Source organism: Cervus canadensis, chromosome 3 (assembly GCF_019320065.1).
Source record: "Cervus canadensis isolate Bull #8, Minnesota chromosome 3, ASM1932006v1, whole genome shotgun sequence".
NCBI classification, from domain to species: domain Eukaryota; kingdom Metazoa; phylum Chordata; class Mammalia; order Artiodactyla; family Cervidae; genus Cervus; species Cervus canadensis.
In genome coordinates, this window is record NC_057388.1 from 8,231,550 (window position 1) to 8,258,858 (window position 27,309).

Here is a 27,309-nt window from a genome sequence, read left to right on the forward strand (position 1 = left end):
TTCACATTTACAAGTGTTTTTTGGGGCCAGGCAATGTGCTGAGCTCTTTACATGCATCATCTCATCTTCACAATTCTATGAGATGGAATTAACATTATTTCTGTTTGCAGAAAAGAGAGGCTTGGAGTAGTTTGGTATAAGGTACTACATGTGACAGGTAGTAAGACATGGAGGGAGGTCTCCCACCCACAGCTGTAGGATTCCAACGCCAGGCACTTAAACACTCAACTCATTCCCTCTATTGAAAGTGAACATCTGATCCTTTTGTAGTTCATGAGCATGATGATTGGGTGTTCACGCTGCTGCGTGACATGTGCCTCCCTCACAAACCTTGTTACGACATCGGCACATTACCTGTCTGACGTGTAAAAAAAAAAAAAAAAGAAAGTGAACATCTGGATTCTACTCTCAGACACTCTCAGAATTCCCACACAAAAATTTCCACAAGAACATAGCAATCAGGGAAGTAAATAAAAGTCAGACCTTGCCTGATTTCTTCCTATCCTGGGCAGCTACAGCAATCTAGATTTCATGAATTTTTGTTTTTATCTGGGCATGGGTTAAGGGGTGTGGTAGCATTTTTTAATTTTAAATTATGGGATCTGAATAACTTTTCCTCTGTTGTGGCATTTTATCAAAAAATGGCAATTTCCAAAGAAGGCCAAATTTCTTGATATAGTCTGCTCTAACTCTCGTCTATAATTTTCACTCTAAACCAATACTTTCCCTATTGATTCAGCTAATTGTTTAAAGATGCTACAGACATTCTTAAAAATGTAGACTTTCACGAAAGCCCTGACTGCTACAAAAACTCACAGAATAAACCTAGACAAGTCAGACAATCTTCCTAGGCCACAGTATCCCTGTCTAGAAAGTGACGATCTTGGGACTTCCCTGATCCTGTGGTTAAAATGCCACACTTCCAAAGCAGGGGGCACAGGTTTGATCCCTGGTTGGGGAACTAAGATCCCACATGCTGCATGGTGCACACCCAAAAAAGAAAGTGGGGATCTTGAAATACATTGGCATTTGCCAAATGACATATCACAGAATACCTGTCCTAAGAGATGCCCCAAGCAAAAGAAATTCCAGGTCAAATAAATAGGAGAAAAGCTACAAACAGTTGCTCCCGTTTAGAGACTAATGATGCATTAACAATGGATAATGTGCTTGCAAATTAAAGCCTCAGCAAAGTCTAGCAGTAAAAAGATCTATTTAACTGTGTTTAATTTTGAATTTCCCAAACCTGTTTGACTCTAAAACCATTTCCCTGAAAAAGTGTCTACAAACATCCCATGGAAGCAATATCTATTTATTTACTCATAAAACTACTTATTGAGCATCTAGTATGTGCTAGACAGCACACTGGGTATTGAGAATACAAAAATAAACATCATCCCTGTTCCCCTGGAGTCTAGAGTTTAGTTGAGAGAACAGACAATAAATATGCAAAAAATAAACAAACATGGTTTTGTGTCAAGAAGAGTACTAAGAAGGAAATAAATAGTTTTTTAAACGTAAAATAAAGAAAAATGGAGCATATTTAAATGGAATAGTGAGAAAAAGCCACTTTGGCCTCTCTGATATCATTAAATATTATTAGCATCATTTAAGAAACTCTCTGAAGAATGAGAAGGAGACTGCATGTGAAGAGCATGAAGCATCTGTGAAAATCCCAGGGTGTGAAACTGCTTAACAAGTTCAGAGAATCAAAAGGCCAGTGAGATTGAGGAGAAGGCCTGACTTCAGGACTGGAGAGACTGGGCATGCGGGGCTTCCTGGTCACAGAACAGAGCTTAGAGTTTATCCTAAGCACAATGGGAAGGCGTTTCAACTGGGAAGTCACCTGACAAAATTTCATTTTGTTTTTTAAAATATGAAAAAATCTGCCTGTGATGCAGATCATCAGGGTTCGATCTCTGGGTCAGGAAGATCCTCTGGAGAAGGGAATGGCAATCCACTCCAGTATTCTTGCCTGGAGAATTCCATGAACACAGAAGCCTCGCAGGCTACATACAGTTTGTAGGGTCGCAAAGAGTCGGACACAACTGAGCGACTAACAAACAAAACAAAAAAACATATATATATATATATATATGTTTTTTTTTAAATTTATTTGACTGCACCAGGTCTTAGTTGCAGCACTCAGGATCTTCAATCTTGGTTGCAATACATGGTATCTTTAGTTGCAGCATGCAGGATCTTTTCATTGTGGCAATGTGGGATCTAGTTCCCTAACCAGGGATCAAACCTGGGTCCCCTGCATTGGCAGCACAGAATCTTAACCACTGGACCACCAGAGAAGTCCCAAAACTTGTTGGTTTTTTGTTTTCTAAGTTCATTCTGGCTATCCTGTGAAGAAGAGTTTTAAGAGCTAGAAGAATACTTAGGAAGAACTCAAAGAAGCTGTATTGGTTTTCAAGTGCTGCTAGAATAAACTATCATGGACTCAGTGGGTGAAACAATACAAATTTACTATTCTACAGTTCTGCAGGTCTGATGTCTGACGTGTCTCACTAAGCTACACTCAGCAGGACTGCATTCTTTTCTGGAGGCTCAAGGGGAGAATCAGTTTCTTACCCACTTAGGTTGTTGGCAGAATTCAGCTCCCTGTGGCTGTAGAGCTGTCCCTGCTCTCCTGTCCCTGTAAGCTCAGGCATTCTCTGCGTCTAGAAGCCACACACACTCCTTGGTTTGTGGCCCCCTTTCTCTGTCTTCAAAGTCAGCAGTGGTGGGTTGAGTCTTTCTCATTCTTCAAATCTCCTCCTTTTTCTTCCATCACATCTCTCTGACTCAGCCAAGAAATATTCTTTGCCTTTAAGGACACATGTGATTAGGGTGGGCCCATCCAGATAATCCAGGAAACGTAAACATCTGAAGATCTGTAACCTTAATTACATTGGCAAAGTCTCTTTTGCCATGTGTGGTAACATATTCACAGATTCTGGGCACTAACACAGCACATCTTTGGGGAGATAGGAGGAGAAGTATTAAACAGCTCTCACGTGGTAGCAGTTCCACGTGAGAAACAAGATAAATTACATCAGTGTGGTGGCACTGGGAAAAGGTAGGCAGATTTAAGGCATATTTTAGACTCAGAATTAGTAGACTTGGTGGTGATGTGTTATTTAGGTGGAGGTACTCAGTAGTAAAGAGGAGGGACTCAGTGATAAAGAATCCACCTGCCAATACTCCTGCATTGGGTTCGATCCCTGGGTCAGGAAGATCCCCTGAAGTAGGAAATGACAACCCACTCCAGTATCTTGCCTGGGAAATACCATGCACAGAGGAGCCTGGTGGGCTAGAGTCCACAGGGTCGCAAAGAGTCAGACATGACTGAGTGACTGAGCATGCATGCATCAGTTCAGTTCAGTCGCTCAGTCAGCCAGCACGCCAGGCCTCCCTGTCCATCACCAACTCCCGGAGTTTACTCAAACTCATGTCCATCAAGTCGGCGATGCCATCCAGCCATCTCATCCTGTCGTCCCCTTCTCCTCCTGCCCGCAATCCCTCCCAGCATCAGGGTCTTTTCCAATGAGTCAGCTCTTCACATGAGGTAGCCAAAGTACTGGAGTTTCAGCTTCAGCATCAGTCCTTCCAATGAACACCCAGGACTGATCTCCTTCAGGATGGACTAGCTGGATCTCCTTGCAGTCCAAAGGACTCTCAAGAGTCTTCTCTGACACCACAGTTCAAAAGCACCAATTCTTCAGTGCTCAGCTTTCTTCACAGTCCAACTCTCACATCCATACATGACCACTGGAAAAACCATAGCTTTCACTAGACGGACTTTTGTTGGCAAAGTAATGTCTCTGCTTTTTAATATGCTGTCTAGGTTGGTCAAAACTTTCTTTCCAAGGAGTAACTGTCTTTTAATTTCATGGCTGCAGTCATCATCTGCACTGATTTTGGAGCCCCCAAAAATAAAGTCTGACACTGTTTCCACTGTCTCCCCATCTATTTCCCATGAGGTGATGGGACCAAATGCCATGATCTTAGTTTTCTGAATGTTGAGCTTTAAGCCAACTTTTTCACTCTCCTCTTTCACTTTCATCAAGAGGCTTTTTAATTCCTCTACGCTTTCTACCATAATGGTAGTGTCATCTGCATATCTGAGGTTATTGATATTTCTCCCGGCAATCTTGATTCCAGCTTGTGCTTCTTCCAGCCCAGCGTCTCTCATGATATATTCTGCATATAAGTTAAATAAGCAGGGTGACAATATACAGCCTTGACGTACTCCTTTTCCTATTTGGAACCATTCTGTTGTTCCATGTCCAGTTCTAATTGTTGCTTCCTGACCTGCATATAGGTTTCTCAAGAGGCAGGTCAGGTGGTCTGGTATGCCCATCTCTTTCAGAATTTTCCACAGTTTACTGTGATCCACACAGTCAAAGGCATGCATAAGAGGAGGTTGCTGAAGACACACACAAGAGGAGGGAATCAAGGCTAACTCCTAAATTTCTGATCTTTCAGGTTTATGGGCTGAGTGCCAGGGGCTTTCAAAAAATAAAGAATATTGGGAGTAAAACCAATTTTAGAGGAAAATTCAATAGTTCTGTTTTCTATGTAATACTAGAGAAACATTACCCAGATCACCTCTGAGATCTCTTACTGTTAACACTTTCAGTTCAGTTCAGTCACTGAGTCATGTCCGACAGACAGTCCTGGCCTCCTTGTCCATCACCAACTCCCAGAGCTTACTCAAACTCATGTCCATTGTGTTGGTGATGCCATCCAACCATCCCATCCTCTGTCATCCCCTTCTCCTCCCACCCTCAATCCTTCCCAGCATCAGGGGCTTTTCAAATGAGTCAGTTCTTCACATCATGTGGCCAAAGTATTGGGAGTTTCAGCTTCAACATCAGTCCTTCCAATGAATATTCAGGACTGATTTCCTTCAGGATGGACTGGTTGGATCTCCTTGCAGTCCAAAGGACTCTCAAGAGTCTTCTCTAACACCACAGTTAAAAAGCATCAATTCTTCAGCAGTCAGCTTTCTTTATAGTCCAACTCTCACATCCATACATGACCACTGGAAAAACCATAGCTTTTACTAGATGGACCTTTGTTGGCAAAGTAATGTCTCTGCCTTTTAATATGCTGGGTTGGTCCTAACTTTCCTTCCAAGGAGCAACATCTTTTAATTTTATGGCTGCAGTCACCATCTGCAGTGATTTTAGAGCCCCCAAAAATAGTCTGTCACTGTTTCCATTGTTTCCCCATCTATTTGCCACGAAGTGATGGGACCAGATGCCATGATCTTAGTTTACTGAATGTTGAGTTTTAAACCAACTTTTTCACTCTCCTCTTTCACTTTCAGCAAGAGGCTCTTTAGTTCTTCTTCTCTTTAGCACTTTAAAAAAGACTAAAAATCTCTCTTCTAGTCAGGGGTCATGAAGTCTGAATTTTTATAATTATATGTATTCTTATTGTCTTGAGGAAAGAATGACTTGTTTGTGACTCATCACATTCTTCAAAGTGAGGAAACTCTTAGCATGCTAGTTATCTATTCCTGTGTAAAAAAAAATTGGCCCAAAATTTAGCAACTTACAACAATATAGTTTCTGTGGGTCAGAAATACAGACGTATATTAGCTTGGTCCTCTGCTTCATGATCTCTCATGTGGCTATAACCAAGATGTTGGTTAGGGCTGGGGTCTCAACTGAAAGCTCAATGGGGGAAGGATTCGGTTTCAAGCTTATTTACGTGGTTATTGGCATGAATAACTGTTGCAGTACGGAGGGCCTCCATTACTTACTGACTGTTGACTAGAAGCAACCCCCAGTTCCTGGCCACGTGGGCCTCTTCACCGCTGCAATTTATTTAATCAAAGCTGCCAAGAGAGAGAAAGTCTGCCAGGAATTCACAATCTTTTCTAGCTTAATCACAGAAACAACACCCCCTCAAAACTGCCATATTCTATGATTTAGAAACAAAGGGAGAGAAACACCTGGAAGCAGGGATCACTACAGTCCATCATAGAGACAAATGGACCACACTTGGGAATGGAAGAAACTAAAGGGAAAAAAAAAGAAAAAGTGAAAAAGGTAAACTTCATCTTCTCAGTTTTTTTAGGACAGCAGTTCTAAACAGTATCCCTCAGCCAGTAAACTGCTCCCAGGAGAGGTGATTAGGAAACTAGTCAAGAGGTAGAAATCCAAGAAGGACTGCAAGTCAGTTTGGCAATAACTTCTAAAGATTATAGCAGAGGACAAAAAAAAAAAAAAAAGATTAAGATAAGTTATTTTAAAGTATTTTAATTCAAAATTAGAAAAAGAAGACTTTAGCAGAATTGGAACAAAAATATAAGAAGAAAAGGACAACATATTTTGGAAAACAGACTAGTCAATTCTCAGCAGTAACAGTGAAAAATGTAAGCAATTGCTAATGGGCATTTCCTAAAAATAGAATGCTTCCAAATTCTGTCATCTTGTACGTTATCCTCCACATTGACTCTTCTTAATCTGAAATGAGATTTATTGCATTTCATGCAGTTTGAAGTCCATGCAGCAAAGGAGACTGTCACAAATTTCAATGCATTTAAAAATAAAGTAGTTGGCCGAGACCGGCCAGCCGGGCGGGCGGGGAGGAGGAGGAGCTGGGGCAGGCTGGCGGGCGGCAGGGTGTGGTGGTGGCATGGTGGAGCCGAGTGGGGCCAAGACGAGGCCCCCCATTCAGGTCACCATCAAGACCCCCAAGGACAAGGAGGAAATTGTGATCTGCGACCGAGCCTCGGTCAAAGAGTTTAAAGAGGAAATCTCCCGGAGATTTAAGGCACAGCAGATCAGCTGGTCCTGATCTTCGCAGGCAAGATCCTCAACGATGGGGACACACTGAACCAGCATGGGATCAAGGATGGGCTCACTGTTCATCTGGTCATCAAGACCCCTCAGAAGGCTCAAGATCCAGCGACTGCCACTGCTTCTTCCCCTTCCACCCCAGACCCAGCCTCAGCCCCCTCCACCACCCCTGCTTCACCTGCCACGGCTGCCCAGCCCTCCACTTCTGGAAGTGCCACTTCAGACACAGGCATGGAAGCCGAAGGAGCAGTGGAGGGGGTGCCTCCCCAGTCCCTGGGGAGGGACCTCCCAGTGCCATTGCATCCATACTCTCTGGCTTTGGGCTTGGGCAGCCTGGGCTTGGGCTCCGCCAACTTGATGGAGCTGCAGCAGCAGATGCAGAGGCACCTGATGTCCAATCCTGAGATGCTGTCACAGATCATGGAGAACCCCCTGGTCCAGAACATGATGTCTAACCCTGGCCTGATGCACCACATGATCATGGCCAACCCCCAGATGCAGCAGCTGATGGAGCAGAACCCTGAGATCAGTCACATGCTCAACAACCCTGAGCTCATGAGGCAGACAATGGAGCTTGCTCGAAATCCAACCATGATGCAGGAGATGATACGGAACCAGGACCGGGCTCTAAGCAACCTGGAGAGCATCCCTGGAGGGTATAACGCCCTCCGCCCCATGTACACGGACATCCAGGAGCCCATGTTTAGTGCTGCCAGGGAGCAGGTGGGGCCAGGGGTGGGCTGGTGGGAGGGCAGTCTGAACTCGGGATCACCCACCCCAGACCCAGGCAAGCCTGAGGCGCTCTCCGCTCCTCTTTCCTTCCCTAGTGCCCTGAGGGTAGGTCTTGGCTTGAAGGTGGTTTTCATGGCATAGCCAGGGCATAGCCAGGGATGGTCCATCTCGGCGTGGGACTGAAGCACTAGGGCAGAAGATAGCAGAGGTCCCTAGGGAGTGGGGGCAGTGTAGTATCCAAGGGCTTTGACGTTGTTCTGACAGACTTCTTGCACCGAGGGCTCAAAGGTTGTGGGGCAGGCCTGAGGTCAAAGAGCCCACCCCTCCACAGCGCAACTCAAGTGTGCTCCACAGATCACCTGCGTCAGAAGCACCTGGGGTGCTTGTCAATCGTGAGATTCCTGGTTCCTACCTTTGAGATACTTATTGAATCAATCTCTGGAATTAAGCCTTCGGAATATGTGCTTTCAAAAATGCTTTGTGAATTTTTTCCAAATATACAAAAAGTATAGCATTCTCTCATATTAAAGTTTAATTTACACTAAAATAAATAAATAAAAATAAAGTAGTTAAAAATGAGGGGCATGCGGGAGAGGGAAAATGCACAAAGTTCTAGTCTCCTTGGGTCCCTGGAAGAGAAGGGTTTGGGAATGAAACCATCCACTCTTCATGGCAAATGAGTCTCTTAAATGCAAGGAACGTTCCCACCGCCTCTGAATGCAAACCCACAGCGCTCTGGGGCAGGAGCAGGGACCCAGGGAGAGGAGCACTAGTGGAAAGGAAGCTACACACATCACCTAATTTTACCTGAGGGCAGAACAAGGGAGTGAATCCTGAGGCAACAGCTGTTCTAAGAGTCAGGAGATTACCCACAGCCCCGAGGAGATCTACTCCTAAAAGAAGTGGCGGTAAGAACCAAAAAAAGAAAAATAAAAGAAATATTTCTTCAGCCACACTCTTTGAGAAAATGTCAATAATATGCTATTCAATATTTTCATATCACAGCATTGGACACACAGCTCAACACAGTGAAATATTGATTGCCTGGAGGAAAAAAAAAAGGAAAAAAGGAAATAAAAAATATTACATTTTCCATCCTTCTGTTGGAAAATCTTGGCCCCCAAACACAGAACCTAGTACACCAGAGACCTAGCCCACAGGAGGTGCTGAGGTCCACAGGGTCCTGCGGGGAGGGAGGCAGTGCCCACCACCTGGCACGAAATTGTGTTGGGTGTCCTCGGCCTTGCCAGCTCAGGCCCTCCGTCATGGGTCACCCGGGGGCTCTGCCTGTCAGAGCGCTGGATGGCTGACTGGATGAACACCAGCTCCATGAGTTCCTGGCCAGGAGGCATGGTGACTCGTTGGATCTGGTAGAGCTGCTGCGAGGGGTGGGGAGAGAGAGTGAGGTCACCCTGGGGAGAGAGGCATGCAGCTTCCTCTAGGCCTTCGAGTTGGCCGGGCCCCAGATAACCCAACCAACACTCACTGCAAGGCGACGGCGGGAGGAGGGGAAGTGGAGCTCTGCTGGGGCCAGGAGCAAGGGACACAGGAGGCAACTGCGGTGTGCGTGGTGAGCAGGGAAGAGGTGCGGGGAAGTGGCATTTCCAGGTCCCTGGAACTTCCTGGCTTCCGCTTCTCTGGACGCTGTGTCTCCAGTTGGCTCTGGGCTTCGAGCTTGCTGTACCTGTTCCTCTGTCCATCCGTGGACTAGCTGATCTGTTGCTCTTGCTGGCCCGCCCTCTGCGTGATCTGTGAGCATTGGTGGCACGCATCTGGGTCTGTCCCTGCACCACGTGGGGTGCCTAAGGGCCCCCTACAGGCTGGGCTACGCGAGTACACCACAGCCGGCCGCCGTGAGGGGCCACCGGGCCCTGCTGGATCTTGCCTGTGTTCGGGATGCAGCACCTTCATGGTCCATTCAGTGCCACTCTGGGCCTGCTGGGCTTGACCATGCGGCTGGGCCGGGACAGTCTGCACCTGCTGACCTTCTTCAGCTTGCATGGTCACAGGTGTGGTCTGGCCCTGCTGAGGCTGTGCAACGATGATCGGCCCAGGCTTGATGGTGGCTGTGGAGCGGATGGGCTGCTGGCCTTGCTGCTGCCCCGGACTTGATCGGCAGTGGGCTGCTGAGCCCACCTGAAGCAGTCCCGGACGGGCCGGCAGGAGTCACATACTAGTGCACCTCCTCCTGACGCTTTGCTGGTTTCCACTCATGTCTCGGAACAACATCAATGAGAAAGTCAAGCTCATCACACTGTGTAATTGCCATGGCAATGTCACGCCTCTGAAGAGTCTGGCGCTGGTTCTCCTCTGTGTGGATCCAGGCCCCAAGAGTCAACTCTGTGATAAAAATCTGGGCTTCCTTGGCAAACAACATAGGGGCTTCTGCACTGATCATCTTCACATCGCCGGCCAGTTTCATAATCTTCTTAATACGAGTCAGTGGGAGTTTCTGTACTCAGAAATCTTTCACGGTTAAATTCCAGATTTCTCCCGTGACACGAGGCCAGGAGGAATACAGAGTTTGCTGGGCACCACTGCTGCTAGCACCACCAAATCGTCCTCCTGTGGACACTGTGACAAACGCCTCGACTGGGAAGTCCAGGGACCAGCAGGAGCCACCTCAGCACTTGGGCAGCAGGGCACTGCAGAGGGCGGGGCACCACAGCGGCAAGGGGGGGTGGGAAGCGGCATCATCGAGAAGCAGAACCGAGAGCGCAAGAAGCGGGGCTACAGACAAGGCGCCGGCCATGCCCTCTGCACCACGTCCCCCCTTTACCCTCCCCCTCCCTTGGCGCCTTCCACAGTGATTCTTTTAAGTTGAAATATGGGTAAGGACCACTTTGCTGGCCTTCTCAAGAGGCATCTGTGACCATGATCGTATGACTATGATCATATGATCATACTATGACTTCCTTTCTTTAACTATAGGCTTATTTAAGTGCTGCTTTATTGCATGAAAATCCTTATATAATTTCATTTTTGAAAAGCAAATGTTAAGGACACAAATCTAATAATAATAATATACCATTTGGTTCATTAGTTATAACAAATGCATCATACAAACGTAAGATGTTAATAATCATGCAAACTGGGTGTGGGTAGGATATATGGAAACTTTCTTTAGTATCTTCATAATTTTTATGTAAATCTAAAATTGTTTTAAAAATAATGTCTATATAAAAAAACACAGATCCCAAAGTACATGTTGGGACTGAAAAGTAAACTGGAAATTTTTTTAAATGAACAAAACAGACTCTCTGGTTTCTTTTTTTATATTGGCAAAGATTCTTCATGGCTCTGAAATAGGTACCCAGGCAGGGACTTGATATCCCAGTCACTCCTACACTAAGGCTTCACCAGCAGCAGGACCCTTCCTGGACAGAATACAGACTCAGCTTCTGATATCTGAAAATGCATCCTCCATTTAAAAAAAAAAAAAATCAATATAACTCCTCATTCCCGAGGCTAGCAATCTGGAATAACACCTGAGGGGACCTTTCCTTGAAAAATACCCACGGGGTGGTAAAAGCTGTTATGCGCAGAGCTGTTGCCCCCTGTGCTATTTCACAGCGATGGAGAAGTTAGAAGTCACTAAGTGTTTAAGGACAGTCTAAACACTGAAATACTAGATAGCCATTAAATGATTATCATGAAGATTATGTTACCTGAGGGAAGGAGTTTACAATACGCTTACTACATAAGATGGATTTTTTTAAAATCAAAACACACAAGTAATGTACGTAGTACTGAAACATGTTGGGCTTGGGGCCCTCTGCTGCAGTGCTCACACCTGGACAAACATCTCCGTGGGCAACAGAATACAAAGAAACTACGCAAGGGACCAAAAACGACCGCATGCACAGTTGGGGCATATTATGAACAATAAGAGACAAAAAGGCCAAGAACCCACTGCCGCTTCTGAGGTGCTGGGAGCAAAACGAGGGTCCTACATGTGATCCCCGCACAGGGCACCTCCCAGAGGGCAGGCCGATCACCTATGCCACCCCTCCACCCAACCACTGATCTGCCTCTACCCTCACCCCATTGAAGGAACCAGCTTGCCCCTCCCTCAGGGAGCGAGCACGAGAACCTGCTTCTTGTTCTCCCTCGTGGAGCAGCCAGGGACCCCAGTAAAGTCTTGCCTGAATTCCTCAACTGGCCTCCTATCGATTTCTGTTGATTTAAAAAGTTCAAGAAACCCAGCTGGTATCAGAATGCAAATATAACTTTTGTTTGTCACCCAAGGGTCCAGATTATTAATCTTATAAATAACACCCCCTCCTTTAGGGTGTCTGTCATTTACAAACATATATTACCACACCAGGCAGCATTCTTTTGGTAAATGCTTTGAGTAACAGACAGTGCAATCTGACCCACATCAGATATTTGAGTCATTTTCTGGTAGGCAAACTGTAAGTAAGTAAGGCAAGTGGGTCCTCTTTCCCCATAGCAACATGTTTACATGTATACTTGTAGCTGATTCACAATAGTGTATAGAAGAAACTAACACAATATTGTAAAGCAATTACCGTCTAATTAAAAATAAATGTAAAAAAGGAAAGAAGAACCAAGAAAAAGTGAAGTTTGTTAGAATTGAAAAAGCAAACAAACAAGCAAACCTGTCACAAGCAAACCTGTGCTTCTTCTCCCAAGTCTTGCTCTGAGACTAAGGGAACAGTCTTTATTCAATCATCCATTCAGCAAACATTTACTGAATACCTACTTTGCTGTGCTTAACTGCTCAGTCGTGTCCAACTCTTTGTGACCCCGTGGACTGTAGCCCACCAGGCTACAAACAAATCATCTGTCCATGGGGATTCTCCAGGCAAGAATACTGGAGTCGGTTGCCATGCCCTCCTCCAAGGGATCTTCCCAACCCAGGGAATGAACCTGGTTTCCCGCATTGCAGGCAGATTATTTACCATCTGAGCCACCAGGGAAGCCCAAGAATGTTGGAGAGGGTAGCCTACCTTTCTCCAAGGGATCTTCCTGACCCAGGAATCAAAACTGGGGTCTCCTGCATTGCAGTCAGATTCTTTACCAGCAGAGCCACCTGGGAAGCCTGAACATCTACTAAGTGCTGCAAAATATACTCCACAAAATGCTGGTGATCCAACGGTAAGCAAAATGGACATGACTCTTGCCTTCATGGAATTTCACACAGTCTAGTGTGAAATATAAATGATCCCACCAAAATTTATAATAGAAAATTGTGTTCCTACTATGAAAGAAAATACAGAGGACTATGAAGGAATATTATTAGAGGACTTTATACAGAGAGCCATTTTTGCTCAAGGATATGGCACATATTAAGCACTATCATTGTAGGCTATTTGTTAACCTGAAACTACTGAGGACAGTGTGAGGCTTAAATGCTCATTCATCTCATTCACAGAGATTTACAATCACATCTTGCTGAGGGTTTCCAAGCACAGAACCGTGCACTTTCCTAACTTCTAAGTTCTCAGCTTTCCTGTAAGTTCATTAAATGCTCCAGATTCTCATCAGGAACATTCTCGTCTCCCTTTTTCTAGAGTTGACCTCACATTTAATCTTAGAAAAGATTTCACTGCCCATACAGGTCTATATTCTTTCTTTTTTTACCACACATACAAACTAAGAAAGGGAGAAAGGTATAATGGCTGCAAATATACAGTTTCTTTTACAGTTTTTTACAATTTCTTTTACAGCTGGTCTACCTGGCATCTACACCCCTCCTTTCTCTGGAACGACTTTAAAATTCATTTGGGGATTTATCCCTTCCCTACTCTCAGCTGGATGGGACAGTCTTCCAAGCTCCATAGGTGAAATACACAACTCGACCCAGAGTCATCATTCAGGGCCAATATGTGACATTAGCCAGTTCATTAGAAGCAAATCTCTGGCCCTGTGCTAAGCACAGTGGGATTACCTCCTAAGGTCATCAATAACAGGTACCCAGGTGACTTAGAAGAAAAGTTACTACCTTGAGTTTCGTGTATTCATCTGAACAGTCAGGGAACTTTCACCTATTTAGGTTTTCATTTATTCAAATTCCAACCAGAAGCTAAACACAATAAGAAATTGATAAGCATTAAGTTTTATTCCAAAGGAGTAGGATCATTCAGATTTATTTCAGTTAAAGTAAGCAACCCTTAAACAAAGCTATTCTTCATTTAAAAGATAAATAAAACCAAATAAACCAAAGGAAAAACAGTGGGATAAAGACTCTTGCTCTATTGCCCTGGTTTTGAAGCTAGAAGGGGATTTACCCAGGAACTTCTAAGATCCATCTTGTAATTACAAAGAGAAGGCCTATTTATGAACAGATTGAACACACACACACAGAAAACTACCCTAAGAAATGGAGAAAGGAGGAATAGACCCTGATAATACTCTGAGCCCCAAACTCTAGGCCAGTTTTCCCTTGCACATCCCACATCTGGTCCATGGCAAATACTCTCAGTATTCTTTGCCCAACATACACTGGAATGAGAGTCAATCAACATAGCTACTTCTCCTTCATTCCTGCAATTAGAGCATCTAACAGGCTGGTCTCTGCCTTTTAGATTTTTCCATGTAATTACCTATACTAGTCCACAATGTTCCCTTAACGACAGGGGACACATATGAAGTTCTCCATGCCATTTCTTAAATCTCCTTTTCCCTGATCTGAGATGAAGAAGAAAGCAACCTCCCAATCTGCCTCCTTGGAGATAGGACTCACCACAATGCTCTCCAAAAAAAATCCTTACAAATCTTGAAACCCCCTCTACTGTCTCAAATTTTTAATGATCTTTATATGGGCAAGGAATTTAAGAATCATGTAACAGGGACAGGGGTTCAAGAGGGAAAGGATACATATATAGTTATGACTGATTCGTGTTGTTGTACAACAGAAATCAAACACAACATTGTAAAGCAATTATCCTCCAATCAAAAAAGTAAAAACTAATAATCATGTAACCAGTTTTCAGTTTACTCCTTTTGAAATCCTGCATAGGAATCACCTCCTCCTTCAAAACACAGCATTAATTGGATCTTTGGATCTTGATGGAAAAATCCATTTTAATATTGTTACACGTGTGAACATTACCCACCAGATATTTTACAAGGGAAAAAACACTGAAAATTGCTCCAACATTTTCACATCTCCTATAGAGCCCAAAATAAGAAGTCTGACCCTGAGATAATCATCGACAAAAACCAAGTTCATAATTTCCGTATTCAGGGCACTTTGAAGGGTTTAGAGGAAAGTAATCAAAATGACTAAGGAGTATAAAAATTAAGGATAAAGGAATTTTGGTTTCCTGAAAGTTTCTAACCATAATCCTCACTTACAAGAATGTCTACATTCTTGTCTACACTACTCTGGGGGAGAGTGTCAGGCTAGTTCATCTAAACTCATAACAAGTTTCACTTGGCTATAACAGAACAAATGAACCTAAATCCTGACAGAAAGGGTTATTAAATATTTTAATGGGTTACCAATAGAGGCCATGGGTCCTTCTTTGGAGTTATTTTTAAAAACAGAAAATTTTCTTTTTAAGATAGCCTAGCAAAAAAAAAAAAAAGATAGCCTAGCAGAAGTCTTGCTCTAAAATAGAATGTGATCTCTTTAATATGCTGTGAATTTTTTGCGTATATGGCCATTGCTGATTCTCCTACTCTAGTTTCTTTGGGTCTCCTATTGGTGACCTTTCCTCTAATCTCTTTTATCTTGGGTACTGATACCTCCTGTTTCTCAACATCCTACACAAGGCAGTTTCTGGTTAGCTTCCGACACTGTCTCAGTGTAGAATGAAAAGTGAAGACAAATTCTCCATCCATAAGTGAAACATAACACTATGCCTAATTTCTGGTTTTGAAACTTTGAGATGTCTTCTCATTTATGCCACCCACAGAATTTCCTTCTAAATTCTGAACATGGTTTTAATATCCTATAGAATTCTGTCATTGGAAAGGAAGCCTTCAAAGGTTTTGAGATTTTGCCAGTTACTGGGAGGTTTTTATTGGCTGCAAGTTATGACTGAAATTATTTACCTGCTATTCAGTTTAATATGTTTAGAGACATTTCCAAATAGGCTGCCTCAGGCTTTTCAGTGATATCTAGAATAATGATGTAAAAACTGTACAACAGTGTGGGAAATAAAAGATAAGTTTAGAGGAAAATACCTCAAGTCCCCAAAGGAAACCCACTCCAATATTCTTGCCTGGAGAATCCCATGGACAGAGGAGCCTGGCAGGCCACAGTCCATAGGACTGCAGAGTCGGACATGACTGAAATAACTTACCATGCACGCACACACCCCAGTGAATTCTATAGTAAACACATCTACGTTTCTGTGACACACAGTCTCCTCCTGTCCTTCAATTTTAGTATCTATTACCGCTGCATAAGGGGTTTCCAAGTAAGTGAGGAATTTCGGCATCCACATGTAGGAATGTGTGTATATGTGTGTATATGCGTGTAGCATTTGCATATATACATAACAGACATAAGAGTTGGTAGCACATAAGACATATCATATCTCCTCCAGACCCAATGAAGATGAAAAATATATTTCTGAGAAGAAAACTGATAATTTGCATATAGATAGATACTGATACAGCCAATTCCCAGCTTCCTATTTCTTTCATCATTTTGAATCCCTGCAGCAAAGGTATGCCCAGCACCACACACTATTTTTTCTGCATAGTAGAAATTCTGAGTTTGCACATGTGAAAACAAAGGATATCCTGAGTTCACATGTAAAAACCTTTGTGAGAAGAAAAATGCAGTATTCATCACTGTCTTCAACAGAACAAAAAAGGTCAAATAAGAGAAGATATTAAAAAAAAAACAATAAAGTATTGACTGAGAACATTAAATGATCCAACCTCATATTTCTGCAAGATCTAACTGACAGGACCAAGACATCACCCCACTGAAGAGAAAACAGGCTCCTTTTTATAATCCGTCTTCCTCAGTAAGGTTGGTTTCCATAGCCACAGGCTTGTCGGCTGGCTGGCTTGGTTAATGATGACCCTGGGGAGCCAACAATATGGCCTCCATTTCCCCATCTCTATTTGCAAACCACAGCCAAATTGGTTCTAGAAGTTGTCTGAGAAGGAGGCTGTGCCCCCAAAGAGGCTAACACTCTCTGATCAGCAACATCCTCGATAAAAAGGGGAGACAGCAATTATTGCTTTGTCTACAATCCGGTATTCTCTTAGGGAGCAGCAATGGTGTCATGGAATTCCCCTCGGTCTGAGGAGAAAGGCAAACAAATCCATCACCCTATCAAACAACTTGGATGCTTTTTCAGGAACACCCAGAGGTCCCAGGGTTTCTTCCTGAGCCTCAGCTGCTTTATCTTTATAGATGTTTGCTTGGTCTCTTCTGTTCAGTGTGCTGATTCTGCTCTGTGACTAACGTTTCTCTTCCGCCGTAAGACGTTCTCGTGACCTTCCCTGCCCCACTTCTCTTTCCCAGTGGTGGCCACACGACAAAGCACAAGTACCCAGGGTACCCAGCAGGACACTCCTCTGGCTTGTCAGGCCAAAAGCCCCATGCTTCCTCCACCTCTGTAACTCACTCTTCTAGCTCTAGCCTGATTTGGGGACCAAACACTCAAGATATAGAACACCAAGTTTGTCAAAAGTACATCACATTTCAAAAGGACAGCAAGAAGTCTTTGTTGATCATGCTGACCTTCCAAGTTATTATCCAGTTTCTCTCCTTTCCTTGCCAAATTTAATTACATCACCTCTCCTTCTGTCACCAAACTGTCACCAAATTCCTTTTTAAATACCTAAGGTTAGATAACTGTCAATACTCTACTGATATATGTCTCTTGAAGGTCAAAAATGACTGAATTAGGCTAAGGCTGATGAGCTTTTCTCAGTCCTCATTATTTTCTATCTTTTTCCAGCATTTGGCACAGCTAATGACCTCCTGTTATTCAAATTATGTCCCCCCCCTGAATTCTGTGATGCTGTCGTATCCAAGTAATCCATTCTGTGGCTGCCGTCTCCATCTCCTTTTGGCTTAACTTTCACCTCCTGGTACCCAAATGTGTGTTTTCCCAAAGTCCTGACCTCTGTTCTTCAATCTTTCACTCCATGCCCAAATCCCTCTAAAACTTCATCTACCTCCATCTTCAATTATCATCTCTATATTGATAACCTCCAAATAGACATTTGTGACTTTCAAGTCCATAGCTCTTTTCATGGCTCTTTAGATTTAACTACTGGAAATTTCTCCTTTAATCATTCTGTTCTAACTTTTAAATCAAAATATCCAAAGTTGAAGGTTTTATCTTCCCAGCTCCCAAGTCAGTTCACTGTCCACAACTTCTCTATTTGGTCAGTAGAAACACTGACCAATTTGGAGACCTGAACATTTGCTTTACATTTCATGTGAAAAAGTGAAAGTTAGTCGCTCAGCCATGTCCGAATCTTTGCGACCCCATAGATAGTAGCCCACCAAGCTCCTCTGTCCGTAGAATTCTCCAGGCAAGAGCACTGGAGTGGGTTGCAATTTCCTTCTCCAGGGGATCTTCCTGACCCAGGAATTGAACCCGGGTCTCCTTCACTGCAGGCATATTCTTTACCATTTGAGCCGCCAGGGAAGCACATTTCATGTGGTAAATATGAACTGATGGTCTCTTATGCCAGACAGATTTCTAAGTACTAGAAACACAACCATAAGGCCCAATCCTTGTCCACTTACTCTATCTTACTTCACTTACTCCACTTACTCTATCGTATATTTATTCCATATCCCTTTTAAATTGGGATTATAATATTTCCCCCAAATCATCTCCTCTTTGAATTCCGCTCTTCCTTCCCATACATACCTCACAATTCTACTTATAGACAAAGTTCTAAAGTAATCCTTTATCTCTTCTTCCTTCATACCCTACTGGTTTCTAGATTTTATCAAACTTCCTCTGTAATATTACTCATGTTGAATGCTAAGTCACTTCAGTTGTGTCCGACTCTTTGTGACGCTATGGCCTACAGCCCGCCAGGCTGCTCTGTTCATGGGATTCTCCAGGTCAAGAATATTGGAGCGGGTTGCCATGCTTTCCTCCAGGGAATCTTCCGGATCCAGGGATGGAACTCACACCTCTTATGTCTCCTGCATTGGCGGGCGGGTTCTTTACTACCAGTGCCATGGGAGAAGCCCTCGTACTCAGTAGTAAACATTTACCGGGTGTCTTCCAGCTGCTAAGCACTGTGCTAAGCAGGACAATACAATGATTAAGTAAGACAAAAAGTCTCTGCCTTCAAAACTTCAGAGTGAGGGTAAGAAAGAGACAGGTAAATCAGCAATTACAGTGCGGCAGGACGAACATTATAATGGGCCTCAAACGGGAGCCCTTAACCTGACTGGGACTCAGGGGAGACTTCCCAGAGAAAGTGACTCTTGAGCCGCAAAGTGTCACTTTGGGCTCTCCTACCAGCCTGGGGCATTCCAGACAGGACCGCAGCAACCTGTTCAGGGTGAGCACAGGGCTGACAAGCAAGAAGGAGACTGAGAAAGTGGGAGTGGGTCACAGCAAACACAGAGTCATGGCGTCACAGGCTGAACTGTGTGCTTCAGAGAGATATGCTGAAGTCCTCCTAGCCCCCGGGACTTGCCAATGTGACCTCGTTTGGAAATAGGGTCTTGGCACACGTAATCAAGTGCAGATGGGGTCATTAGGATGAACCCTAGTCCAAGATCATTGATGTACTTATAGAAGAGAAAAATTCACAGATACAGAAAACAGGCTGGTGGTTGCCCAAGGGAGAGGTTGGGGAAGGGACAGAGTGTGACGGTGGGGTTAGCAGATAGTAGCTAAAAGCTTACATGCATTATTTTTTTATATAAAATATATAGAATTGATAAACAACAAGATCCTACTATATAGCACAGAGAACTATATTCAAAATCCTATGATAAGCCATGGTGGAAAAGAATATTAAAAAAGAATGTATGTATACATAAATGCCTGCATGCTCAGTCACTTCAGTCATGTCTAACTCTTTGTGATCCCATGGACCATAGCCCACCAGGCTCCTCTGTTCATAGGATTTTCCCAGCAAGAATACTGGAGTGGGTTGCCATGACCTACTCCAGGAGGTCTTCCCCACCCAGGGATCGAACCCACATCTCCCACGTCCTCTGCATTGCAGATGGATTCTTTACCACTGAGTCCCAGGGAAGCTGGGACTGTATATATATATATATATATAATCTATATATATAATATGTATATATTCAGTTATTTTCCTATATATAACTGAATCACTTTGCTGTAGAGCACTAATTAACAAAACATTTACATCAACTATAATTCAATTTTACAGAATGAAAAAACAAAGAAGAGAAAAATTCCACGAGAAGGCAGACACACTCAGGGAGAACACTCCATGACAATGGAATCAGATACAGAAGCACAGCAGCTGCAAGCCAAGGAATGCCTGAGGTTACTAGAAGGCCAGGAAATATCCTCCCCCAGAGGATGACCTTACCAACACCTTGATTTCAAGCCTTTAGCCTCCAGTACTGAGAGAGAATTTTACTGAGAGAAAGCTGGCTTAAAAACTCAACATTCAAAAAACAAAGATCATGGCATCCGGTCCCATCACTTCATGGCAAATAGATGGAGAAACAATGGAAACAGTGTCAGACTTTATTTTCTTGGGCTCCAAAATCACTGCAGATGGTAACTGCAGCCATGAAGGTAAAAGATGCTTGCCTCTTGGAAGAAAAGTTATGACCAACCTAGACAGCATTTTAGAAAGGAGAGGCATTACTTTGCCAACAAAATCTGTCTAGTCAAAGCTATGGTTTTTCCAGTAGTCATGTATGGATGTGCGATGTGGACCATAAAGAAAGCTAAGTAAGCACCAAAGAATTGATGTTTTTGAACTGTGGTGTTGGAGAAGACTCTTGAGAGTCCCTTGGACTGCAAGATGATCAAACCAGTCCATCCTAAAGGGAATCAGTCCTAAATATTCATTGGAAGTACTGATGCTGAAGCTGAAGCTCCAATACTTTGGCCACCGGATGTGAAGAACTGACTTGTTGAAAAAGACCCTGATGCTGGGAAAGATTGAGAAGGGGACGACAGGATGAGATGGTTGGATGGCATCACCAACTCAATGGACATGAGTTTGAGCAAGCTCCAGGAGTTGGTGATGGACAAGGAAGCCTGGCGTGCTGCTGTCCATGGGGTCACAAAGAATCAAACACAACTAAGCAACTGAACTGAACTGAACTGATAGAGAATAAATTTCTGTACAGCTGATAGTATTTAAACAAAAGTAACAAAATTTACATTTCATACCTATAAGATGTCCCTACTTCTGTTCATCTCATTCCTACTCATCCTGCAGTCCTAGCTCAACTCTCATTTCCATGAAGCCTTTTGTCCTCAATGGAATGTTTGATTCTGTTTCACCACCATTTACTGAGCACCTACCATATTCAATATATTTTATGCTTCCCAGTGGCAAAGAATCTGCCTACTGGTTTCTTGGAGGAGTTTCCTGCAGGAGTCGCAAGGGATGCAGGTTTGATTCCTGGGTTGGGAAGATCCTCTGAAGTAAGAAATGGCAATCCACTCCAGTATTCTTGCCTGGGAAATCCCATGGACAGAAGAGCCTGGCAGGCTACAATCCATGGGGTCACAAAGAGTTGGACACAAATGAGTGACTAAGCACACTCATCCACAGACAAAACAAAATCATTTTCAAATCCAAAACCATGCTTCCTTTCACAAAAGAGTTTACAAACCAAGCAACAGAAAACAGACCATGGTATTATTGTTTCAACCTACAGATATGTATTGGGTGCTACTGTATGTCCAGCATGTTCAGAGTTTTTGATGAAACTGTGACCAAAACTAACAAAAGTGCTTGCACTAATGGCACTTACATTAGGTAGGAGGCAGTCAGGAGCAGGAGCAGGGAACAGACTATAAAACAAGCAACCTAGATGCCCATCAGCAGATGAATGGATAAGGAAGCTGTGGTACATATACACCATGGAATATTACTCAGCCATTAAAAAGAATTCATTTGAACCAGTTCTAATGAGATGGATGAAACTGGAGCCCATTATACAGAGTGAAGTAAGCCAGAAAGATAAAGAACATTACAGCATACTAACACATATATATGGAATTTAGAAAGATGGTAACGATAACCCTATACGCAAAACAGAAAAAGAGACACAGAAATACAGAACAGACTTTTGAACTCTGTGGGAGAAGGTGAGGGTGGGATATTTCGAAAGAACAGCATGTATACTATCTATGGTGAAACAGATCACCAGCCCAGGTGGGATGCATGAGACAAGTGCTCGGGCCTGGTGCACTGGGAAGACCCAGAGGAATCGGGTGGAGAGGGAGGTGGGAGGGGGGATCGGGATTGGGAATACATGTAAATCCATGGCTGATTCATATCAATGTATAACAAAACCCACTGGAAAAAAATAATAATAATAATAAAAAAATAAAATTAAATTAAAAAAAAAACAAAACAAACAAAAAAAAAACAAACAAACAAAAAAATAGTTTAAAGCATATGGTATATCTGAATGTGATAAGTACAATAAATAAAGCAGGAAAGGGAAATCAGAATGGATTCTGCAAGAGTGACCACTTCTCTGCATCTAAAATCTGATGGGTTGAACTTAATGGTGAAAGACTGAATGGCTCACTCTTATGAGCGGGATAAGATAAAAACATCCATTCTCACTACTATTCGACATTGTAACAAAGGTTCTAGATATGGCAATTAGGGAAAAAAATAAAGCAAAAGCTATCCATATTGGAAAGAAAAAAATAAGATTATACCTATTTGCAAATGACATGACCTTGTATATAGAAAATCCTAAGAGATCCACTTAAAAAAACTATTGGAACTAATACACAAGTTTGGTAAGGTGGCATAATACAAGATCAATATACAAAACACAATTGTACTTAATTAGTAATGAGAAATGAGAAAATTGAAAGTGAAATTAAGGAAATAATTTCACTTGCAATATTAGCAAAAGATAAAATACTTAATAAATTTAACAAAAGGAGTGCAAAACTTCTACTCTAGAAACTATAAAATATTACTGAAAGAAATTAAAGAAGCCCTAAATAAATGGAAAGATATCAGTGTTCATGGACTAGAGACAAAATTATTAAGATGGCATTAGTACCCACAGTGATCTACAGATTCATCAAAATCTCTACCTAAATACCAGCTGGCATCTCTGCAGAAATTGACAAGCTGATGCTAAAATTCATACGGAAATTCAAGAAACTCAGAGGAGCCAAAGAATCTTGAAAAAGCAGAAAACATTCCTGATTTCAGAGTTTTCTTCAAAACTATAGTAATTAAAATAGTAGGTGCTAGCCTAAGAATAGATACATAGATCAATAGAATAGAATTGAGAGTCTAGAAATAAATCCTCACATTTACAGTCAATTGATTTTTGGCAAGGGTGCCAAGACAATTTAATGTGGGAAAAAAAACCTTTTCCAAAAAGTGATGCAGGGTGAGACACCTTGACATTCACATGCTATCCTAACTCACATCATACACAAAAATATCTCAAATGTCCATCAACTGATGAGTAGATAAAATGTGGTATATTCATACAATAGAATATTATTCAACAATATATGAAGCTCTGAAGCTTGCTACAACATGGATGAAACTTGAAAACATTATACTAAGTGAAAGACGGCAATTACAGAAGAATTATTATATAATTCCATTCAAATGAAATATCCAGAATATGTAAATCTAGACAGACCAAGAGTAGAACAAAGTTGCCTAGGGCTGAGATTAGGGGAATGGGAAATGGCTGCTAATGGATATGAGGTTTCTTTTTGAGGTGATAGAAATGATTTTAAATCAGTTGTAGATGGTTATGCAACTCTGCGAATACACTTATGACAACTGAATTGTACACTTTGAGTGAACTAAATGGTTTGTGGATTATACCTCAATAAAGCTGTCATATTTTTTAATTGATTGGTTGACTTGGTCAGATGCCTACACCTTAGCTGCAAAGAAGCATGGGAAAGTGACTATCTGGCTTTTTGCGTCTTCCTCCTACCAAAACTCATATGGTAAAGAATTCTCCAAATCTAGGAGGATAACTCAGGTCCTAGTGAACTGAAGCCGCTCAGTTGTGTCCAATTCATTGTAACCCCATGGGCTGTAGCCTACCAGGCTCCTCCTTCCATGGGATTTTCCAGGCAAGAGTACTGGAATGGGTTGCCATTTCCTTCTCCAGGTCCTAGGCAGACCCAAAAACTGGATAAATATTTTCTAAGGTGGTTAAGTGTATAATAAGTACCATGTGAGTTGAGAGTGTAATAAGTAAAACCAAGTGCAAAAGGAATTAAGTCTCCCAGGAGGAGAAAAGTTTTTCGAAAGGAAAAGCACTGATAGTGGCCCTTCCCTAAGCTCACGCATCCCATGTTGTATTCTCCTGTCATGGGTATATATTATTCTTATCTCCTCTAAGAAACGGTAAGATCACCGACAGCCACTTGCAGTTCTCAACCAAATCTAGCAAGTCCCAAACGGTCAGTAATTGACTCAACTAGCTGTGAGAGCACACACATTCGCAACCGTCAGTTTTGTTAAGTTTAGGATTACTTTTACCCAGCTTTGAAATCAGACACTAAGTGAAAGGCTGTGGCGCTTTCACACACCGAGGGGCCCTGACGTCACCGGGTGCCTGGCGTACTGCGCTTGCGCTGCTCGCTCGCTCAGTCCCGTCTGACTCCGCGCCTCCGCGGGCTGCGGGCACCAGGCTCTCTGTCCATGGAGTCAAGAATACTGCAGTGGGCTGCCATGTCCTATTCTGGTTTCCAAGTGTAGCTAAGATTGGCTTTTTAGTAACAAACCTCCTTCTCCCTGACTTTTGCTTAGACAAATATTTTCAATTAATGGGTTGATTACTTTACTTTGTAAGGACCTACTTCAGCTCTTTACAAAGCATCTTGTACTCTTAACTTGATAAAGCTCTAGGCCCAAAGATTCATATGTACATTGAAAATGAAAGTCATGTAAACCCCTCTAGCACTTAAGCAAAGGTGAGGGGGAACCCAGGACACCGAGATCTGTAATTCTGACAATATCCAAATGTGTTTTTATATGACCTTAATTTATCTTATAAATAGCATACTTCACTGCTAATAGTAACACTTAATACTGCACTGAGGCAAAGCAACAGGGCATAAAGATAAAACAACAAAACCTGTATTTCTTGTGGGCTTACCTTTTTTTTTTTAAGTTTGTATTTAAGTCACTTTCAATTTACTTCTTCGAGATAATTGCATAGCTAATTATCCTTGATATTTAATCACCCACAGAGCTTGAAGTGTCCCTTTGCTTTTTACATTATCTATACCTAGAAAGGCTTATGGAAAGTAACAACAACATAAAAAGCAAATGTTTTCAAATCCTCACTCCAATTTAACTTCAGGGATCCTTACACATCCTGATGCAATTTCGACTCAAGCAACCTAACTACCACTGGTAAGTTATGAAATTCCAACTGTTGGCATTTTAATCTGTACCTAAGAAGAAGCTCTAAGTAATTTACATTTATACTTCTGTCAAGTTTTATGTGCTTAGAGTCTAATAGTCTCTCTTCAAAAGTCAACACAAAAACAGCATGCTTTTGTAAATGAGATGTGCGTTCCAATGATAAGTATTTGTTGGGTAATCCTTCAGTTTTTGCTTTACGGTAACCATTACTGTGCTATCGTTCACAAGTGTTTTCCTACTCTACAGTTAGTGCTTGGGACAATGGAAAATGTAAATGTGATTTTCATCTGTTTGCTGAATATTTCCAACTGAAGAAGGAATACTTTGTTCTTGATCTCAGTGCTGTTTATTTTTGTTGCTGTTTCTTTTAGCTTTTTTTAAGCTAGGATAAAGGAAACAATCTTGGGAAAATTGATTCTGCTAGATCATAATTTTTCTTTCTTAGTGAAATCTATAAACTGAGTACCTAATCCTCTAAGTCAGCCATTGGACTTCTTCTGCTATACTATCTTCTGATGGTATTCTAAAAACTCAAATATTGGGGGCGGTGCGGGGGGTAAATCTAGAAAGAATGGCATGATTCAAAGGGATTCAAATATAATGAACATTTGTCTGTGGCATTTTTATACTTCATTTGAGAAAGATAATTTTCTTACCATACCCTAAATGAAACCAGTTTTGTCCCATGATCTTAACTTCAAGCATATCACTCTCTGACCAGCTCACTGTGTGACCAGCTCACACACCCAACGTGACACCTCTAGTCCATTGACCCTACCAGCTCTTCACTGTCCCTGCCCCTCATGTACTCAGCTTTCTACTTACTCAGCTTCAACTCTAGAGCCAATCACTAAATCATTCCTGAGTGACACTCGACTCTCTTTTCCCACGCTTCCTTCTCTAAGTTACTTGGCAAAACCTCAGCCCTCATTAAATCCTATGCTACCTGCTCCACTCAGCTGACTGATCTCACTTTAAATTATGACCACTAATCCTAAGTGGGCCTTCCGTGCTGCCTGGTCCTCACATAATTTCCCCCATTAAATCACTGTCCCACTCTCCTAAGCGACTGCACCATCATCTCTACCAGCTCCCTCTTCTTTCTCTCACTCTCAGCTGACGACCTTGCTTCCTATTTCAGTGAAGGAGTCATAGTGGTTCTTTTCTTTTTTAATTGGGTAATAATTACAATAATGTTGTATTGGTTTCTGCCATGCAACAATGCAAATCAGTCATAATGATTCTTTTAAAACAAATCAAGTAGCATTATCTCTGCTCAAAACCCTCCAGTGCTTCCCCTTCTCCCTCACAGAAAACAACAAAGTCCTTACAGAGACTCACAAAGCCCTACATGATCTGCCCCATTACCTCTCTGACTTCACCCCTACCTTCTCCCCTCTATTACTATTCCTGCCTTATCAGCCTCCTTGCTGTTCAGTTGACACAATCAAGCTCTCTCCTGCCCCAGGGCCACAGCGTTTGTTGTTCCTTCTGCCTAGAGCGCTCTTCTCTGATATATTTACATGGCTCACTCCTTCGCTTCCTTTGTCTTTGTTCTCAGCGACGTCTTCTCTGACCATCTGATTTAGAGTAGAATTCCCTTTCTTCATCCTGGAACTCCCTTACCCCATTCATGTTGCATTTTTCTCCATACAAGTTATTATCATTTGCATACTATATGTTTTAATTATTTGTTTAGTTCTTTGTATCCATTCACTAGAATGCAAGCTTGAGCCTATGGGCCAAGATGGTGGCCTGTTTTGTGCACTGCTGAAGCCCCAGCCCCTAGAGCAGTACCTGGTATATTATTGTTATTGTTCGGTCGCTAAGTCATGTCCACTTCTTTGCAACCCCATGGCCAGGCTTCCCCGTCTTCGCCATCTCATGCTGTTGTTGCTCAGTTGCCCGGTAGTGTCTGACTCTGCGACCCCACGGGCCGCAGCACGACAGGCGTCCCTGTCCCTCACCGTCTCCCAGAATTTGCCCAAGTTCACATTCATTACATCGGTGATGCCATCCAACTGTCTCATCCTCTGTCACTCCCTTCTCCTTCTGCCCTCAATCTTTCCCAGCATCAGGGGCTTTTCCAAACAGTCGGTTGCTCACATCAGATGATCAAAATACTGGAGCTTCAGCTTCAGCATCAGTCCTTCTAACAAGTATTCAGGGTTGATTTCCCTTAAGATTGACTGGTTTGATTTCCTTGCAGTCCAAGGGGCTTTCAGGAGTCTTCCCCAACACTAAAGTTAGT

At 42.6% G+C, this 27,309-nt stretch overlaps 2 non-coding genes and 2 pseudogenes across 2 annotated transcripts; 2 read left to right on the forward strand and 2 right to left on the reverse strand.

Moving 5' to 3' along the window:
- The first annotated feature begins 258 nt into the window (after positions 1-258).
- LOC122439021 lies at positions 259-364 on the forward strand. The gene has a single exon (XR_006268761.1). It is a non-coding gene; the product is annotated as a small nucleolar RNA U13 (small nucleolar RNA).
- A 1,866-nt stretch (positions 365-2,230) lies between these two features.
- TRNAG-GCC lies at positions 2,231-2,303 on the reverse strand. The gene has a single exon. It is a non-coding gene; the product is annotated as a tRNA-Gly (tRNA).
- Positions 2,304-6,534: 4,231 nt separating this feature from the next.
- LOC122438071 lies at positions 6,535-7,718 on the forward strand (annotated as a pseudogene).
- Positions 7,719-8,524: 806 nt separating this feature from the next.
- LOC122438923 lies at positions 8,525-15,955 on the reverse strand (annotated as a pseudogene).
- Positions 15,956-27,309: the final 11,354 nt, after the last annotated feature.